At 37.7% G+C, this 9,202-nt stretch overlaps 1 non-coding gene across 1 annotated transcript; it reads left to right on the top strand.

Moving 5' to 3' along the window:
• The first annotated feature begins 8,752 nt into the window (after nucleotides 1-8,752).
• Nucleotides 8,753-8,823, top strand: TRNAG-CCC (transfer RNA glycine (anticodon CCC)). The gene has a single exon. It is a non-coding gene; the product is annotated as a tRNA-Gly (tRNA).
• Nucleotides 8,824-9,202: the final 379 nt, after the last annotated feature.

Raw genomic sequence — 9,202 nt, 5'->3', positions numbered from 1 at the left:
ATGTGATAATACAAGTGCCATTAGTATTTCAAAGAATCTAGTCATGCACTCCAATACCAAGCACATACCCATCAAATATAATTTCCTACGTGAACAAGTGCTTGAACAAAAAGTCAAATTGGAGTATGTTCCCTCCAAAGAACAGGTTGCTGATATATTCACTAAACCATTGCCCAAAGAGACATTTGAATATCTCAGACAAAACCTGGGAGTAGTTTCTGCATCATCCTACTGTTAAATCCTATTTTTCAGGGAAAGGTGGTTATACGCGAGTTTCATGAAGTGTAGTCGCGTACATACACAAGTTTCTGTGGACACAGTCACGTATATGTTGGTTTGAAGAAAAACAATGGGCCAGACTCAGGAAAAAAGGGGGTCTGCTATGGTTCTGTCAATTATCTGCTTTGTTTGATGATGATTTCAATCTACTAATATATTAGTCCTCATAGTGTTGTTGATCACTTGATGTATATCTGATTGATCATGATGCTTTGATATCTCTTACTGACATATGCAATGATCAAATCTGATAGTGTATAGGTGGATCAGGTTCAGGGGGAGAACATGGTTGATGATATTTTTGGAACTATTGATGGACATATACAAGTTTCTGGTCTAGATGTTGTTGACAAATGCTACCGATGATAGTTTCTGATGACTATCATGGTCTTGTTTAAGACATTTGGTCTCTGTTATATATGTCATGTATATCTTTTAATGTAAAGGTCATAAAAAGACCTAATTTGTAACCCCTCTATGCATGGGATGAATGATGTAATGTTTCTTGTTTTTGACTTGTATAAACAATTGATATATCCCCACTTGGTTGGGTGGATGAGTCAAATTTGGTATGGTTGGGAGATGGATGCATGTATGAGTCATTGGCGATAGGAAGGTCATTTGTGATGTATGTATAGAGTCATGTTCTTCTTTTAGAACATCTTTTTTTGCAGACTTTTCTTATGTTTAGGGGGAGCATAGACTCGATCATGGGAGCTCAATCAACACTTCATCATATCAGAGAATTCAGCATGCACTTAGGGGGAGCACGACCCTTTTCCCTTAATGTCAAAGGAGGAGAGTGACTTGGTGTGGTTGTTGCCATCAAGTCCAAAGGGGGAGATTGTTGGCATTATGATGTATGTGTTGTACTTGATGGCAACCCACTTGTAGCAGAACAACTCTCTTGTATATGGTAACTAGATGAATCTACAGAAGAGATATCATATGTGACAGAATGCATGACAGGAGTGTTTACAAATGTGATGAAATGCAGGGCAGCTTCAAGGAATCAGTTTAGAAAGCAACTCACTCAGATGACAGATCACAGTACTGCAGGTTAATAGCACAAAGTTACAGATCAGACTACACAGAATGAAGAAAGAGAGGTATACACAGGTTCACCATTGACCAAGCCGCGTATACACGTGGGTTCACTGTATACAAGTCGCTTATACATACGCATGCACTTTCACAAAAGGAAAAGAGTGTATACCTTGGAATACTAAGTGTTTAGTCCGAAGTATTTGGTCCATGGTATTGGTCCAAGGTATCGGGTCCGAGGTATTGACCCCAGGTATTTGGTCCAAGGTATTGGTCCTAAGTCGTTTTGGTCCATGGTATTAAGAAAGGCCTAAAACTATAAAAGGAGGAGAAGATCATTAGGCCAAGTGTACAAGTATCAAATATCTGATATAGTGTGAGATCTAATATGCAGGTTATTGGCTTATGGTGTTGTGCTTGATCTGAACTGAGGAAGAACTAGCGCTTGATGAAGGATAAGCTCTAATGATGTATCAGGATCTTAAGGCTTGAAGTGAATTATCTTTATGTGGTTTAATCATGTATCTGAATAATTGGCGCATGTTGTAGTCTGTAAATACGATGATCTAGGTATGACTGATGTCTGGAATAGTTGTTATGTTTAAATCATCTTTTACAGATCTGTATGCAGGTTCACTTTAGAAAATAAGCGTATACACGTTGGTTCTGCATATCAAAACAACGTATACATCATAAATTTGATTTGCAGATCTATATGTTGGTTCGCTTTGAGGAAAGTGCATATGCATGCAGGTTCACCACATGGAAGTAGCGTATAACTTATAAAATATGTTTTAGTTGCTTCCGTTTGTTGTTGTAGTGTTCTGGGTTACTACTTAGGTTCTGGTCACTGTATTCTGGTGACAGCATTCTGAATGATCAAATTGATGGAGTGACTGATTGATTCAGTTGTGGTTGGTTCAAAAGGAGATTGGTTGAAGCAGATATATTTGATGATTGAATGATGTTATTGATGGATCCAGTCGGAAAATTTATGAAACGTGGTCCCTGGAATAAAAGAGAAGGTTGTAGCCTTCTATAGGCCAGCACCTACGTACTAGTAAACATATCAACTAGTACAAGAGCTAGGGGGTTGTAGCTCCCTTCCAATAGAAGCTGGAGAATGAGAGAAGGTTGTAGCCTTCTACAAGTAGAAGCCTGCGTACTGGTATAAGACTGCACCAGTACAAAAATTGTAAACAGAATATTCTTATTATTAAAAGAAGACAAAGACGATTGCAGCAGGTGGTTTTCACCCACATTGGGTTTCCACCTTATATCTTGGTGTTCATATGTGTTTCTTATGTGTGATGATCTGTTTTGTTTTTACTGCACCTGGTTACTGTTTATATGGTTAATGAAGTTTTGATGCACTGATTAAAGGTCCACATATGATGAATTAATTGAATCATAAGTTTACTGTATATACGCTAGTTGCAGTAAACACAGTTGTGTGTACACACGAGTTCCCTTAACTGAAGTAGCATATATAAATCTGATTATGGAAATGAAAAATTATTGATTTGCTAATACTGATTCACCCTCTCTCTCAGTATTATTTCCAACACTAATAGCTAGCAGGTTGTATCAGAAACAGAGTTGGGATTTCTAAGAAAGGTGCTAATGGCATCATCCTTTGTTTCATCCTTAAAACAAAGAGCCTTACTGATGGTAAGAATGGGTTTGACTTCTTCATTCTCAGGTTCAGGCTCTTTCATAGGTAGATATTTTTGTGTCAAGGTAAATCCTGGTTTATCTAATGAACTTGGTTCTGCAAGGGGGTAGAGGATAAGATTCTTTGTAACTTCCCCATTGGATATTACCATATTTCCAGACCGACACCCAATGTAAGCATCTGCGGTTGCAAGCCAAGGTATTCCTAAAATCAAAGGATGTCCACCGGATGGGGATTGGGTATGTAAAACCAAAAGGTCGATAGGGTATTTCCATGAGTCTACTAAAATAGTTATATCTTCCAACTTCCCTACCAATCTTATAGTAGACCGATCTGCCAATTCTAGGATGGTGGGAGTTGGTTTAAGGTTTCGCAGACCCAAGGTAATCACAGTTGCAGAGGTTATGATGTTAATTGCTGCCCCCAAATCTACTAGTACATTTGGGATATCAACCCCATTAATTTGTACTGTCAGAATCAGGTTCCCTGGATCCCCATATTTAACAAGTATAAGCTTCCCCAACATTATGTCTGATAGTTTTCCCATAACGTGAATAGTGAGTGGATCCTTTGGTTTTCTGCCAGGTTTCTTAGAGAAATATTCTTTAATTGTTTTGGCATAAATCAATATGTCCTTCATAGCCTGAAGTAATGGGATTTTGACAAATAAATTCTACAGTTCCCCTAAAAAGTCAAATTTAGGATGAGGACTTTGTTTGCTCAATGATAATCTCTCAGGATAAGGTGGACCAGTTTGACATCCTCTAGTAACAATTGTTTGTGAAGGGGTTTGTTGTTTCATAGGAATTTGTATTGACTCATCCCTAGTTGTTCTAGTAGAATCTCTAGGTTCTGGTTCTGAGACTTCATCATCGATATGTTCAATAGTGATTAGTAAAGTTTGAGTATTCACCACTTGACCAGATCGAAGATTCAACTCGTTACATTCTACGGTGGAAATACTATATGTAGGGAGATTGAGTGTCTCAACCTGTTGAGCCCCTCTATTGTTTGGATTTAGATTAGATTGAATAGGCAGTTGTGGATGAAGAGGAGGATTGCTAGTGGATGCATTAGAAGGAAACTGTAGTTGTTGTTGTGGCATATGTTGGGAGAATTTTCCTGAAGGAGGAGGAGGTCCACGCCAATTCTAGGACCATGAAGGGTTTGGACCAAATTAAGGGTACCATGGTTGCCAGGGCATTGGATATTGATAAGACTGCAGTCATGAAGGTGAAAAAGATACGGACTGAGGCCCAAAATTCAAATTATTAAAATACTGAGAAGGGTCTTGGGGCATACCTTGATTCATGTTTTGTGGTCGTGGTTGCCATGGTTTCCTTGATCCCATGAAATACAACTAATCTACCTCTTCATTTGTTCCCTGAAAAACTACTTCAGCCCAATAAGACATGGACTAGTTCTACTAGAATGACTTTGTTCACATATCGCACAATTCTCAATGGAATTCAATGGGAATTCCTTCAGCAGGTGCTTCTTCCTGCATTGAGGGAAGAAAATGGACATAGTCTTCTCTGCTTCCATCTGCTTTTGTTTCGCCTGCAAAACATCCAGCTATGATGATAGTGTTCTTAGGATATCAGTTCTCAAGTTGTCAAGCAAGTTCCCAATTTCTATGTTTGTGACTCCACCGCTGTATGTTTTGAGAGTTTGGATTCCATACTTATGCCTCACAGCTCCTCGTGAACACTTGATGCACAATTCATAGATGGTATCAAATTCCTCTTTTGATATGTCTCCTTTTCCTACTACATTCAATAGTTCCAAAGATTCCTCCCTCAGTGCCCGGAGAAATATTATTTTCAAGATATTCTTATCCAGATCACTATGGCCTGATCTTTGCAAACTATATTGAAAATGCTCCACAAATTCCTCCATGTTCTCATCCTCTTTCTGCATAATCTTAAAGATTTTTTCCTTCATATCTCGGGATTTTCAGTAGTCTTGATATTTTTAGAGGAAAATTGTCTCCATATCGTCCCATGTAGCAATAGATTCCCCCCATAAAACCATAAACCATCTCAAATATGTTCCCTTCAAAGTGGAAGGGAATATCTTCAATTTCTGAGCATCAGAAATATAATCATACCTCTAACAAACAACATTGAATTCAAAAAGGAATGTGTTTGGATCCTCAGAAGAAAGACCTTGGAAATTAGGTAATGTCGTCAAAGGAATAGGCTTCATAGGTGCATCACCTCTGGTATCTCCAATTGGGAATTCGATCAAAGAATTTGTAGGAGCCATGACTATCTACCAATATTCACTAGGAATATCAATAGTTTATGGCTTTAGTTGTTCTATAACATGAGGTTGAGGTTGTTTGAAAACACTCCTTCAATCAAATGGTGCAGAGAATTCCCTCAAATCTTCTTCTCCTAAACTTGCAGTATGCAATTCCTCAGATCCTCTACTTGCTACTTCTTCTTCCCTGAATTGCACTTCAGTTATTGGAGAGGTTCTGGTTGTGAAACTAATTGTCCTCCTGATATTGTATGAGATCCTGCCCTAACAACAACTCACGATGATGCTCCTGACTCAATTATTGAAATGATCTCTTAGATGTACGTATTTCTGCCTAGACCTCTCCCTCTTCTTTCCGGGGTCTTTCTCTTCCCCGTCTATTTGTATCTCTATTCATACAATCATAAAATAAAAGGAAAACATTCAAGCAAATCGAAAGCTTAGAACCTGGAGCAAGGTGAGGAATTCCCTCCCCAGGACGAGAGAGTGGCCCCTAAAAAGAAATCAAAAGAAGAAAATAAATCAATCACAATTCTAAGCTCATGACCTGAAATAGGGTGACATAAAAAATTCCCTTCCTAGGACGAGAGAGCAGTTCCTATGAAAAAGAAAACAGGTCAATCTAATGCTTAGGACCTGGAGCAGGGTGAAAAATTACCTCCCCAGGACAAGAGAGTGGTCCTAATAAAAAAACAAGAAATCAAAGCAACCAAATGATCTAATGCTTAGGACCTAGAGCAGGGTGAAAAATTCCATCCCTGGGACAAGAGATCAGTCCTATGGTCAATACTGGTTGTACTTTCGCGCCTTCGATAACCTCCCCAAAAATGGTGCCAAAATGTTGTTGTTCATATATGAATCATGCAATTCACCCAATTCCACATTAATTGTCAACCCAGGGCTCTACGAGTTATTTCAAGGCTATTATGCAAAGTATATGCATGCCGCAGTTTCCCTACCCAGCATTGAACATTCAATCATAAACTTAACAATGTGTAACGACAAGCAGTAACTGTAACAACAAATAATAGTAACAACAATGTAAGACTCACAGAAACACACTGATAATCGTTCACATGAATACACAACTCAACTGAAATAAACCTATGCACACATCTATCCAACAACACCTGGTCAGGAGAGGGGCCCTAACTCCCTAATCAGGGTTGTGGCAAGATCAAGAAGTCACGAAATTCTCAGAATATCATAATTTCATTAATCAAAAGGGTATTACAACGTATGTTGTTACAAACTCAAAGTTAACGTAATTCTATGCAATCTTAACTGTTGACTTTCACAGCCCCATAACTCTACTTATACAATTTGTTAACACTAATAGCTCCTAGAATTATGCATCTGTTTTCCTACAATTACATGGTGGTTTCCAAAGAAAAACATAATATAAAGATAGTAGTGCATTGATTGAGAGGTTGATCCACCATTGCAATTGATGTCACCATTCGTTAAACCACGGTCCTGATCATTCTTCCTCCAAATTTGCAAGAATAATTGAATTAGCAAGCCACTTAGGCAATAATACCATATGACTATGCTTCATTGATTAATGATTCATAACGACATGACAAGAGGTATACTAGTGTGGTTTAGAATGTAAATTGACCAACAATGGTGTAAAATGGATACATGAAATATGGTAAAAAGGTGGGTAAAAACATGCAAATTCAGCGACCAACAAGTCTTACTAGCACTATACTCCTTATTCACATTTAACTAGTACCAATATGGGATTTCTTTGGAAACGAGGTGCTTGTTAAAGGGAACAAGGTGGTTATTCAATTGGTTTGGGAACTCAACATAATGAAAATTGTTCATTATGGATTAGGAACTATTGCAGGGACTATTTTTTATTAATTGATTACCTTTTTCATATAAAGAGAGGCTCACTCAGATGATTCAAGTAGAAATGATAGTTTGTTTCCCTACCCCTTGATCCTCCTAGAGGTTGGTCTATTGAAAATCATGGAATTTCCCACTTTTGAGAGATTCTTTAGAGATCAATGATAGCTTGAATGTCAATCTAGGTAGGCTTGACATTCTCTCTTTAATGGTGTTAGTATATCATAGGCATGTCTTGCCTCATATTCACTTCTAAGGGCTATGACTAGTAGTGTACCCTACTCTACTTACACCCTCATGATTGTTTCCTTCACCATCTGTAGAGGGTTCATAGATTGATAGTCATAAAGGTTAAATAACACATATGGAGAGGGGAAATACAAGGTATGAAGATGATCATATCAGATTCTCATTCATCGTTCTAAGTTGATGAACTAAATGATGATTCAAATGAATAAGTAGGTGATCCAATTCCAATAATGGATCTGTTTACCTTGTTATTCCTTCCATATTGTTTGGGAGAGTTGGTTTAGACAAGGGAGGAGAATCTAGATCAAAGTCATAGAGGATCACATCAAGAGTTATTTTTCATGTTTGACATCCTTGAGGATTGATTAATAAGTGATTGTGCTTAATTAACTTTTGGTGATCAACTACAGGTAAGGAAGGACTAGATCCAAAATATCTAGTCATCACCTCCTATATACCTCCCATTTCTCAAATACAAAAGTGTTCATCTCAACCAACCAAATCAACAACGTAACCTTGATATAAAGTGATCCCTACCTATTACATTATTCAATGGATTGTGTTCATTTCTTCTCTTCAATTGATTGATAATTTCGAATAAGTCCCTATCTATATATAGGTCAAAGATGGGGACTAAATCCACATCAACCATTAGTTAGAGTTAGGACTATTTACTGGCTCAAAAGCAACTGGTCGTATTAGAAAGAAAATTGTTATCATGAGACTTCAATAGTTTACATAGCACCAACTCTTGTTTTTACCTTCATTAGAGCCACTGTCCATGTCAATTACAATATAAAATGTTTTATTTGACCCATGAAGTGCAGACCAGTTGGTTCGTGTGAGGTTTAGTGGAAGAGTTGAGGATAGAAGGCACTTTTGGGGAAATTAAACTATTCCATGGGGTGTCCAAGCATGCGTAAGCAGATCGTTCTTCTATTTGACATTAAGGTTCATTGTACCTAGACACAACTTAGTTATGATTAATAAAAGATATATATATATATATATATAATCTTTCTACAAATTGGATCAATATATCATATTTTGTTAATATTAATTGGATAGTTAAAAGAGGATAACTGAATACATAGAACACATGTAGAATCGAGATTAAGACTCTTAGTTATATCAATAATAGATTATGCTAAACATTTATAGTTCTTTAATGTGTTGAATCTATATAGATCCATATAACTTTACCTATTATCCACCACACCAATCTTAAAATGGAGGTGGAGAATGTGAGAGTGGAACTGTAAGCTTTGAATTTGAAATCTGAATTATAATATGAAGAAGGTGAACAAACAACAAATGGAAAAAATATCACAGACAGATAAAAATGGCTTAAAAAAACAAAATAGAAACCCACATTTATCAATTGCGCATCTGGTGTAGTGGTATCATAGTACCCTCCCACGGTACTGACCGGGGTTCGATTCCCCGGATGCGCACAAAAGTTGTAACTGTTTGCCGTTTGAGGGCACCTTCTTCGGAGTTGTTACTGATTGGGATTCGCTACCCCGGCTGCAAAAGATATTGGAAGAATTAGATTTCTTTTTTTAAAGAGTGGTGGAGACGGGGGTGACTACCAGCGTTGGACTCCCCAGATTGACAATATGTGCATTGTTGTCCGTGTTATGAGGTGTTCTCTACTCTTATGTTGAGGATCCTAATGTTTCTAGATCTCGCACGCGCAGATGGATCTCTGTTTAGTATTGGAAAACAGGTTTGAATTTGTGGGGAAAAGCTGTTCTTGGTCGGATTTGAGTTCGGAATCATGCTGCTGCTTCAGTGGCTCTTTTGCTAGGGTAAAATGAAAATACCCAGGCT

The sequence above is a fragment of the Pinus tabuliformis genome, chromosome 9, assembly GCF_031772625.1.
Source record: "Pinus tabuliformis cultivar Carrire ecotype Pingquan chromosome 9, CPIR1, whole genome shotgun sequence".
Taxonomy (NCBI): domain Eukaryota; kingdom Viridiplantae; phylum Streptophyta; class Pinopsida; order Pinales; family Pinaceae; genus Pinus; species Pinus tabuliformis.
This window is presented reverse-complemented; position numbering and strand designations above follow the sequence as displayed.